Source organism: Nelusetta ayraudi, unplaced genomic scaffold, assembly GCF_046127955.1.
Source record: "Nelusetta ayraudi isolate G7.1 ecotype Tasmania unplaced genomic scaffold, CSIRO-AGI_Nayr_v1 ptg000009l, whole genome shotgun sequence".
Taxonomy (NCBI): Eukaryota; Metazoa; Chordata; class Actinopteri; order Tetraodontiformes; family Monacanthidae; genus Nelusetta; species Nelusetta ayraudi.
The window spans coordinates 1,170,256-1,182,198 of NW_027466059.1; the positions used below are offsets into that span (position 1 = coordinate 1,170,256).

General features: G+C 45.6%; 1 long non-coding RNA gene across 1 annotated transcript in view; it reads left to right on the forward strand.

The window, feature by feature from the left end:
- LOC142883902 (uncharacterized) overlaps nt 1-1,015 on the forward strand; it is a 107,781-nt gene extending 106,766 nt beyond the window's left edge. The window contains exon 4 of the long non-coding RNA XR_012926094.1: nt 701-1,015. This is a non-coding gene — a long non-coding RNA (uncharacterized LOC142883902). The remainder of the gene's footprint in view (nt 1-700) is intronic.
- Nucleotides 1,016-11,943: the final 10,928 nt, after the last annotated feature.

An 11,943-nucleotide genomic window follows, 5' to 3' on the forward strand; every position in this document is an offset into this window, starting at 1 on the left:
CCCGGAGCTTCCGCCTTGCGTGTTTGATAAGGAGGACGCGGCTGCGCTGGGGTTAGTAATTCACCTGTGGAATCCCCTCAGCGTCAACGTCTCTCGGTTTGATTGGGCAGAAGCATTCCCGCTGTTCCGATTGAGGAAAAAGCCACAAAGTCGAGTCCATTTTACTGCCTGTTTGAGCCTGCTTGCTGTTGACACAAAGCAAAAGTGCCGCGTTCCACAAAGCGGTTTTCGAGTCATTCCCCGGCTGCACTCGTCAGAAGGTGGCTGTCCTGTGTGAACCGGAGCAGGGACAATAATGGCAGCTCTTGTTCAACATCACCTTGTGTCGACAGTTGATGAACACATTGTCACTCGCTGCCCCATCAGTCATCCTGGTGTTTGTTCAATGCGACTTCCAGCCTGTTATTGGTGGAGGAATGGCGGGGAGCGAGTCTGAGGTGTTTGTTTGTTTGTTTGTTTGTTTACTTATTGCCTTTGCCCAAGTGGTTCTGTTACACTTTTAGCTATAGTCTCTCTTTTAAAAAAAAACAAAAAAACAATAATAATAATTCCAGAATTTAACATCAGAAACATCGCCATCATCCACATACGGATGTATGTTAATATAATGTAATGTAAATTTCCCACCAGAAATGGTTTAGAAAATTGCCATTTATGTTTCTGCAGAATGATTCAAATCCCTCCCCTCTTCATTTTACAGATTTCAGAACACATGTAATTTTGAAGCTAACAAATAATCAGAAGTGGGTTCGACGCCACGGCTGATTATTGAACTGTGTCGTTGGGTTTTCCAAACCGTGTTTCGTGCAGCGCTGAGCAGCACGTTGAGGGTTTATTATGAAACTGGCCTCCAGTGTCACGGCTGCCCGCTGAAGATAAGACGCAACCATTTGGCTGGATGAACAAGAAGATGAAGTTCTGACTGGAAGGTTATTTTCAATACTAAGGGAAGTTAAGGAATTTCCTTCTCTCGCTAATGCTTTTATTTGTTAATAAATAAATAGTACACTGTTAATGTTGCTTGTCGGCTTTGTCATTTCTAAATTTGGGGCTTAGCTTGTGCAACATTTTCAAGTTAAGCATTTTTCAGATTAAATAAGAAAAAAAAAACAGCCTCATTCTGTTTTTTCTTGAAAAATGATCATAGTGTTTAAGTTTTTAATTTGTAATATATTAATTACATTGAGTTGCTCGTCACTATCAAGGCTGGTCTGATGGATCTAGAAACATCTGGCCGGTTAAAGTGCATCTGTACAAAGAAGATATCCTCCCTAAAATGCAAATGCAAAAAAAGCTGTTTCCTGAGTCAAAGAAAGATCCTTCGCTTAAGATTTCTTTTACAGAGATATTGTCCTGAACAAGCAGGTTCATGTTAGTGAAGTGAAACTTATTCAAAGCATCTATTTTACCCCCACATTTGGACTTTGATGCATTCCGCAGACAGTTCAGCTCAACTTTATCATCTCCTTCCTTACCAACAAACTCGTTTCGACGTTTTTCCGCTGTGCTCCTCCCTCCGCACGGCCTTGTGTTCGCTCTCTCTCGGCGTTCCAAATGAAATATGTTTCCCGCAAGCGCGACGCGTCACGGTCTGATTTGCGCTTCCGGCTCTGAAGGCTCGAATGAAGCCCTGAAGTGGCACGTCATAATCCGGAGAGGTCGACGCGCGACGCGTCTGTCCTGGCCCCTGGTCTCCTCGTGCAGCCCTCCAGCTGCTGCGCCGCCCCTGCAGGGCCTCTGAGAGAGCAACATCTGACTGGACCGAGTCGCCGGCCCCCCGCCCGCCAGTTGTCCGGCGGTATCACACCATGTACATGAGATCCCGTCACCCTGACCCCCCCCCCCGACCACCACCACCACCACCACACTCTGGCCGGCCGCTGGTTGGAGATGGCTGGAGGTGGGCCTCCTCCTTCCTGCTGCCATTTATCTTTCTTTCTTTCAAAACCCTCCTCCCCTCCCTCCCCCTCTCCTCTCCTCCCTCCTCTGTAATGTTCTCAGCTGTTCCCTGCAGGCAGGGCTCTCTGACTGAGTGCCTGCTCTGTTATGGGTTCATTGGGCTGGTATGTGGCAGGAATCTTTGGATCAAGGTAATTTCACACTGTTCAACTTTTTCCCAGGCTGTTAAGCTTCCTTTTACCTTTGTGCCGCTCGCCGAGCGAGATAGGGAGCGACACATGTACCCGTTAAACACACACAGGCGCGCGCGCGCACGTGCACGCACGCACGCACACAGTGGCTCAGCGAGCTGACGCCACCGGTGGAGCCAGGGGAGGTGGAAGGTGTGTGCATGTGTGTGTGTGTATGGGGGGGGGCAGACTTGAAAAGATACGGCTAATAAATTACAGTCCAACACCTCAGTTTCCCAAAAGGATCCGGTTGGTGCGGCAGGGCGGTGGGGAGGATGGCGTGCAGCATTCATGCATTCATGTGCGGTGCTGTCATGATGGAATCCCCCCCCCCCCACCTCCAGCCAGCGGCCCCGCACTGTACATTCTACTACAGTGGAGTGGCCCAATATGACTAATTAGAGTCTGTGGAAGCTCAGTAAAAAAAAACTTAATATTTAGCCCTGCGTTTGCAGCCGTCCTCAAAAGTGCTGCAAACAGGAGCAAACACCTGGTTGGGGCAGCAGGTGACCTCAAGAAGGGAAATTAGCAATAGAAATAATTTCTTATTGGTGTTGGTAAAGACCAACATGACATCCTGGACCTTGCATTGACCCTTTAAAGGATCAGTGCGGGTAATTTTCTTGCTCGCACTCGCTCATATACATCCCGTTGCGAACATTGTGCCTCCTCGCCGACACCTGTGCGTTCTATTTGTGTTGCGTTTATTTTTACCCCCTTATTATTGGCAACGGCTCGCAGGTTAGCACCTGACGCAGCTGCAAACAAGAGAACCCCCTTTTTTTTTTTCTTTTTTTTTTTCTCTCTAACGCTAGCTGAAGCAATCTTGTCCCTAATCTCCCGAGCATCCTGGGCGACATCTGCGACCGTCTGCTGGAGATTTGGGGCAACAGCGGCGGCATCACGCAAGCGCACGCGTGTGTTTATTTCTAAAAGACGCAAGGTTAGACGCCCCGCCAGGAACTTCCTTTACGCTTTCGCGCCTCTCGCTCTGTTTGACAGTGTCAACGTACGTAGGCAACACTTCTTTTGTCCGTAGCTGGGAGCGGCTCGTGATTCATAGTTGAACCATGCGCGGCTTGAATGGCTCAGATTAGAGGTTTGCTCGCGCTGTCGCTTCACTCGGCGTCTCGCATAACCTTTGTGCCGCTGCAGCAACAGGTTCTAATAAGCTACGATGTGAAGGGCCGCCACTGGTGGAATACCAGTAAAACCAGCTGTGAGATCAGTGTGACCTAAAGCTGCCATGTGTTTTAGTCTGAACTAGTTGTGATTCCAGGTGGAAGTCCTCCCAATGTTGATCCTCCCCAAAGCACCAAAGAGACACAATTTTCAAACAATCTGGAGGCTCGGCGCAAAAAAAAAAAGAAGAAAATTTGAGGTTACATTCTGGAAGTTCGCAGGGCTTTCCCAGAAAGTCCTTGCATTCTGCACCAAGGACTCGGCGGGATTAGCAACACCTTTGTTCTCGCTCGCGCTCGCGGCGAAAGCGGGCAGAGTAACAGGCTGGAGCTGCGGCGCGGTATCAGCGAGCAGCTGTTGCATGAGTGACAAAGTCAAGGGCTGGTGATAGGAACATGGAAAAATCCTGGAGGAGCTGGACGGGAAGATGCAGCGGCAGCTGAGCCACTCAGCGGGGCTCAGTGTGCAGCAGCCGAGCCCGAGAACCCAGTTTTCACTTAGAGAAAAGAGCAACAGGTAACAAAGGGTCAGCTGAAAATTTGCTGTCAGGAGGTGAAAATGATCACATACATATATATATGTATGCATGTAATGTATACATAAATACATATATATAGATACATGGATAGATATAGATGGATAAATATAGATATATACATATATACATATATATATAATTTATTTTTTTAACAAAATGCCTGGCAGATTCTAGGTCAGCATTTTTTCTCGGCAGCATTTTTTTAATCCCTCGTGAAATTCAGAACGGAAACCAGCCAGTTCGCGATGTGAGTGTTGTACGTTAGTGACTGCGTACGCGGCGTTAGGAATTGACTCAATCAATTCGCCGCCGTTCCGCATTCCGAATTCCCCCGATTTTGTCGCCTGACGCGCCTTATTCGGCAAACGCGCTCGTTTGCAGGGAAATAAAGCACACTTTGCAAAACCTGCAGCTCCAAGAGACGGCCAGGCTAGGCCAGGCCAGGAGCGAAAGCGGCGCCCTGTCTCCGCCCGTGCGTTGCAACGTCATTTCCGATTTTGCCGATTCTCGCACCAGTTTAGGGTCGCTTTTGAGCGCCGCCCTGTGAAAACGGAGCCCGAGTGAAAATGCAGCATTAACAGCAGACTTGCCGGGCCTAGCAGAGCAAGTGAAGGCTGCACCGCTGAAAATTCCAGCAGAAATAACGTAACCTTTTCAGGCGACAATTTACAGGCAATGTGACAAACGTATGGTTTAAGCGTTGGCGTCGTGCGGTCCAGATGGAGCGATCCTGAAGTCGTAGTTTATCTTCCATTACAGCCGGGGGGGGGATATTGATATTAGCGTAGACCCTCCTCTCCATCACGGCTGATTTGGCCCTCGGCTTGACCGGATGAGACCCTGTCAGCGGGGTTCAGAAGTCGGGGTCAGGCATGTGGAAGAAGGGAGGGGAGGGATGGAAGAAGGGATGAAGGAAGCAGAGCAGAGAGAGTGAGAGACGGGGGGTGGTTGGGGTCGGGGGGGGGGTAAATGAATACCAGACAGCTTGTTTCTTGAGTTAACTGAAGGTTTGTCCGCCGCTACCAGACCTCATTGTTCCGCAGGCACACCTTCCACCACAATTGGGCCGGCGGAGAGGAGTCATCTGTCGCTCAACAAGCTGTCAACGACATCTGTGATGAATGGCGACGCCGCAAGAAAAAAAAAGAAGCTGCTTCTAGTTATTAATGGCGGGTTTAACTTTGCGTTGGCGGAGCGCCTGAAAAGATGAACACCTCCGTCTTTGTTGTTTCGGGAACTGGAGGGGTGACGGAAGGACAAGGTTTGTCGACACCGTTTTGTTTGCTTTGTTTGGCTTTTTCCAAGAGAAAGGTGCAAGAAAGTGGCTCCGGACTATTAAAAAAAACACTATTTGACCAGCAAACACCATTCCGCCAAAGGACTCTCAAGTTTCGTGAATCTTCTGACAGCTTCTGTTTCCGCTCCTTGCTGTTGTCCAAGTATTTGGAGTTGGTTTGTCGTGAAATTGTCAGGTTTGAAGTTAAAGCCCGAGTGATTGTCACAACCTGTAGGATGTGAGATTTCTCCTCCGTATTTGACCCAGCATCCTCTGAGTGAGCGGTGGGCAGCAGTGGTGTCACGACCGGGGAATCATTGGGTGATCGAACCCCCCAACCGGAATACTGAGTGCCAGGCAGGGAGGCAATGGGTTCCATTTTTACAGTCTTTGGTATGACCTGGCCGGAGATTGAATCCACGACCCACCAGTCTCAGGGCGGACACACTACCACTAGACCACTGAGCTGGTTTATAGGTGAGATATCATTGTAGCACAGAAGAAGAAGCAGAAGAAGTGAAGTAAATCTTTTTTTTAATCGTTTTGTTTACAAGTTATCCGCTCTGTCAGTTCCTGTTATTATTTATATCTCACCTGAACAACTCCTTACCTCCCATTAGAAAATAACAAAATAAACTTGCAATATTTCAGAATTAGTTCTTCTGTGCTGATACTAAATGCCCACAATGATTAAAAAACTGTCATTTTGAAACACTTTATACACTCATATTGCGCGTATGTGTACGTAGCTTCAAAGCTGCTGACCCGTGCGCCGCTTCCGTTGTTGTCAGGGAAGTTGTAGAAATACAACAACGAAACCTGCACCTCGTCCCTCAGCCCCTTGGACACACCTTCGACCAGCTGCACCCTCCGTCAAACCCGCTGTCGCTTTCGCTGCCTGGAAGCGCGTCGTCACCCGGCAAGTTTTCCCCCTGACATCGAAATCACTTGACACCAACACTTTACAGGCACCGTTCCGACACTTCGTACCCTTTCCGTGCATTTTTCATCAGAAAAATGCGTAAAACCACAGGTCTGACACGGTTTGGTGTGATTGAGAGGGGTGATACGGGGCAGAATATCCGACGAAGGGCGGCCATCTTTGATGTAGTGTTGTAGTACGCGAGATTGGTTTTGGTTTTGTCTTGGTGTCGGACTGGGCGGATTTTTTTTTTTTTATCAAGACCTCTCGAGACTTGCAATGACCAGTGTTGTTGGGATTACTCCATAAAAGTAATCCAACTACTAATTACTGATTACTCTGTAAATAAAAAAAAGTCATCTATATTACTTCTTTAACTACTTTGTTTTATACGTAATCCTTTACTAATTACTTTACTTTAAAAAAAAAAAAAAAAGATAAAGTAACAGTTGCTCATGTTTTGGAATGAACTTGATCAAAGTGCAAATTTTGCAATTCCAAATATTGCCTCTGTCCTCTCAACATGAATGAATGCTTGCTCTCTGAACGCAAATTGCACATTTCACCGAACAAACTCGTGTACACCACTGGTGCCTTTTGCACAGCCCATATTGTTAAAATAGTTAGAAGCGTAGTAGTTAAAAGATCTCTACTGTGCAGAGTACTGCTGATTTACTTGTAAACATGGCTTTCAGCCATTTATGAGGTGCGACGTGGAGATTTCCCAAGTTGAGAATGTCTTGTTTCCTGCACACAACGTACAACGAACCACAATACTCTTTCATTTAGACGAGATTAACTCAAAATACAGCTCGTACTTACAGCTACAAATGCACTCGCTGTTTTGGTTTTTTTTCTTCTTTTGCCGCCGCCATGCTTGTTTTGGTGCGTCGTCGGTCTCGGTCGGTCGGTTGTGTCTCGACTACAACACCACATTGATGACATCACTCATACTGGTGGGAGCTGGTGGAGCCGAAGAACCCCCCCCCCCGCTCGTTCTTCAGCGAGCAGCTCCCCTGCAGCAAGGCACCGGCTGCAGGGGTTTGATGCATCGTCGTTGGCACGTCCGCAACGTTTGGACGAAAAGCAGAGAGGGAGGCGCCACGCTGGGAGAGGCGTTCAGGCGTCGGTTAGGGTTCGGGAGAAAAGAGCCAAAGCGGGCGAGAAAATGCGTCTACCGGAACTATCTGCGAAAACATGCGCGCGGGCGGGGCGGGCAGGAATGTCGCCTCGCCAGTTTTGTCAAGTAATGACTTGTGTTTTGAAAAAAAAAAAAATTTTTAAAAAAGTAATGAAAGTCTTTTGACCAGTCGCGGTCGAGGCTTGAGTGGCAGAGGACCAGCAGCACGTCGGTCTGTTCACACCGGATCAGTCTTATTTTACAGATGCTGCTCCGACTCAGGAGATGGTTAATTCATATGTTTCAATTTATTCAGGTTATTCCCTCGAGATGCAGCACCTCGTTTTCAAGAAGGTCCCACATACAAACACACTGCTCTCCAACTTCCACAGCACCCACACCCCACCCACCACATGACAGGCTCTCAGAATAATAAATTCAGAGTCCATCTAAGCCAATCATATGTTCACACATTGATCCCGCACGCAAATATGCATCACAGTGAAACTTTAGGAGCAACAGGATGCGATGTGAAGATAATGATAACGAGGATGTTTATCCGCATCCTTGATGAATGCCCCCCTCGCAACTTGCTTTGTCTCTTTCCACTGCATCATATTGTATCTGTAGGCACTGAAACAGTTTTTTATCTCTGTTTTGTGTTCGCTCTTTTTCATTCAGATGTATTGAATATGTAGAATTTGAAAGACTGAAAAATATCCGTCATCCATCATCACATTAATCCCACATTATTATTTCTTTAAGAGTAACAACAAAAAAAGAGTAACTTTTTTGGTCTTCAAAACTTTTCTTTTTTTTTTTTTGCTGGAGTTTCACGTGAAAGCCGTGTTGCAACATTCACATCGGACGTGTCTGGAAGGCAAAGCAGACAACGTCTGCGTGCAGCTTTAAAACAGACGCAGCTGATCAGACAATGAATCAGCCCTTTGATAACCTTGGATGAACCTGATGGCACCTTTTAGTCACTCGAGTTATTTTCACTCTCTGTTTTTCTGCTGCTGCTGCTTCTGCGGCGCCGCTTGAAGACAACAGATCGGCTGTTTTGTTATGAACCTTTAGGGATGTTTTAAGTGGGAAGGGACTTTCCACCAACACGGGGATAATAATGATTGATTGAATGATTGAATTTCCACGTTGAGCAACGCCGCTTCTGCCTCTGACGTCCGCGGCTTGCAGCCTCCTTTCGCACTCTTGACGTTCTTAGATTCCCGGATCCTGGCCAGTTGCTACCTGGGTCCGGAGCGAAGCGCCCACGTGACTCCGTCCCAGAGACGGACGCAGACAATTAAAAGAATCTCTTCCCATTCGGCCGCCCGGTCTCTCCTCCGGCTAATGAGATAAGGGCACGTCTGGAAGAATTCAGGGAGGATGTGCATTGCGTAAAAAGAATTTTCTGAGGGAGTCTGGCGCTCGGTACCAAAGCTACATTGTTGCGGCATCAGTCACACGGGGGGCCAAGCGGAGGAATCCCAACCGGTGGTTGGTGGAGGGTGGAAATGTCAGGGACGGTGCCGGTCATTGGATCAGCTGATTGACCCCAGACCCCTGGAGAAACGAGACGTTGTTGTGTTCACCTCCAAACTGGTGTATCTGAGCTGCGTCTTGATGATTCTTCATCCTACTTCTCAACTTGTTTTCGTCCCGACGCGGTGGCGAACCTTTTGTGACTCACTCATCTCGCCGCCCACAATTTCTGAGAGTTTTGTTTTGTTGTTCAATGCCCCGAGTCTGGAGGAGCACATGTGTGCGGCCATTCAAATTTACAACAACAACAACAACAAAGAAAAATCTAGTCAAATGAATAGACGGTTTGTAACGGTTGGAGTGTTCATCCCAAAGGGCAAGAAAGCGACGGCGAGCCGTTGTCGTTTTTGCCTTTGGTGCATCGGCGGGACGCAGCGGGAGGCAGCGAAGCATCAGATACAAATTGCCTGGACGTGTTTACACCGAGCACTTCCGGCTTGCCGTCCTCCTGGGCCATTAAAGCCGAGGACTTTGCGATGAATTCTCACATGTGGTGTTTTTGTTTTGTGTCTTTTTTTTTTAAGTTTTTTTTTTTTTTCAGATCATGGATGAGTAGGTTTTCTCTGGGTTGTTGTTTGGCTGCCACATCTGCAGCTACTCAACCACAGAACAATACGTGCAAAAAATGGGGAAACACGGGCACGGTAAACAAATGGTGTGTGTGTGTGTGTGTGTGTGTGTGTGTGTGTGTGTTTTGGAGTCGATATCTTTCTTGTAAATGGAATTGTCGCTTCAGAGGCGTGCAGAGGTGTGAAGGAAATTCTTCTGTGGGTTGTTTTGTGTGTTTGTAATTCATTAAATGTTTGCTGTGGATCTGGGAGGAGGACGCCGTCTCGTCGCTCTGCTCCTCGCGGAAGTGAGCTGGGTGCTTCAGCTCGTGGATGAATCCCAGGAAAGTGAAGTTGGGGCAGAGAGGGAGGAGGCGGCTGCGAGCCTCACCTGTCTCTGAGGTTTGTGTCTTTCTTCTGTTCAGACAAGGGTTCTGTTTGTCCATCCTCGGGACACTTCTGGAAGGACAAACAGAACCTTTGTCTGAACAACAGAAAGACACAAATATGTAAACTGAAGACATAATGAACACAATCGAGCTTCCACCTGTTTCTTGTTTATTGCCCCTTTCATTGATAAAATGCTCCCTTCTAATTTGCTCTGCATCTCTCTTTTATAAATAAATATAAAAAAACATATTTTAATGTAATTATTACGCTATATTTTGTGCTCATTTCTCATTCTTCCCTTTTGCCGCCTGCACATATTTCCATGTATGTTATTTTTTTTCTGTAATTGAAAAAAAATATTTGCTTGTAGAATTCATACCAAACATAAATCAAACATATTCACCTATGAAATATTTAGTAAAAGAGCAAATATTAATTTTAAGAATAAAATGTTTCACTTGAGTTAATTGTTTTATTTCCAATTAACTCATTTTATGAATTATCTTTTCTCTAAATAAGTCAATTCTTTATCCATTGAATAAAAATGTATATAATTGCAGTGTTAGAACACAATCAAAATATTACAAAAAATATTATTGTAATTATTTGTCATAAAAATTAAGAAAATAATTACATCATCTTCAAAAGTTCACAAACTAACCTATTCAATATTTAACTGGAAATATGTGGAAGATTTGACACACATCAGTCAAAGCATTTTTTTACATTCTTTCTTTTTTACATTTTCTCTTTATTTTCAAATGCTTCAAACAAAAGAGCAGTGGTGACCAAGAACCACATCGTTATTTTCTGTTTGATGCTGACGTGCACTTCTGTGCCTGCTAGTTGCTGACCTGCTGTTGCAGGTGTGTTGCTGTTTGCTCTGTCACATGCCAGAGGAGATGATATCTCTGCCTGACTGTTTAGACCTTCTCAGGGAAACACACACACGAAAATTCATTTTAAATTTCACATTTAGTTTTGGGAGGAACCTGACAGGTTCAACTGCATCTCATTTGATGACTTGATTAGATCGTGTAAATTTAAATACATTTTAATGCATGTTTTGCTTTAATTTGATCGATTCTCCTTTTTTATTTTTGTACAATAACAAATAAACGCCTGTATAATTTCTCTGTGTTTTTGGAAGTGTAGCCTCGAAGGTGCCAGACGCACTGATGGTAATTTGTCACCGCGTGCTTCTGCTTCCAAATAAACACGCTCAGACCTGAGCCGCTGTCATTTCACAACTCTGACTGCTTTGATATTCAGCCTGCCGAATTCCCCCCCCACCCCCCACCCCCTCGACAGACACCTCTCTTGTCTCATGTGGGTCACTCCTCTCACTCCTCTCACTCACTCCTCTCAGCCTCCCGATTCCCCCCGTTCATGTCGGTAATAGCTGCGTCAAAAAAAAGAAAAAGAAAAGAAGAAGAAAAAAAGCAGAGCCACCTCGGGGTGCTGCCTGCTCGTGACTGGCTGATTTGAAACGTGATGATGACTCGCCGATCGATCTTTAAAAGTGGCCTCGCGTTTTTATTTACCTATTTATTTTTTTTAATATCATTAATAATATGAAGATTGAGATTTGGAAAAAGTGGGCGGAACTCCGAAGTTTCCTCAACATTTTTCGAAGAATTGTTCCAAAACACTTAAGATGCGTCTGATGTTTATTTAGTGCAAACGTGTGCATTTCTCAACTTGCGCCAGCTATTTTTTCAACCTGATTCGAAGAAAACAAGATTTTTGACGCAACAGCTGGATTCTATATTTTTTCTCTTTTTTTTTAGCGGACAGATAATCGCTGCACCGCGTTCTGGAGATGAAACGAACTTTTTAGAAGCTCAGTTGTTGCTTAAAACGTTCCTGTTTCAGTGGAGCTGCATGGTGTCGCAACTTGTTAACTTGCAAGTTGCTTTTTTTTCTAACCAATGGGGTGTGTTCCGATTTTTTTTTTTTTTTTTTTTTTTTTTTTTTTTTTTTCTGCCTTGCCTGATATGTAATTGAACGCTTCCGGGGGACGGACCGCGCCGCTGCTGTCCTCAGCTCTGTGTGAGAGCAGCCGTCACTGCTCTGAACACAGAAACTCCTCATGACAATGTGCTTTTTTTTTTTGTTTTGTTTTATCAAAGTGCAACTTGTCAAGTGATTCTCAGAGAGAGGATTGATCTTTATTTTAGAATTTGATTTGATGGTGGGGGAAATACCTTAAATCAGCCTCCACACGAGTTTCTCAAACTTTTTTTTTGAAGGAGTGACAGTGTATTTGCATTGCATCCTGCTCTGGGGTGGT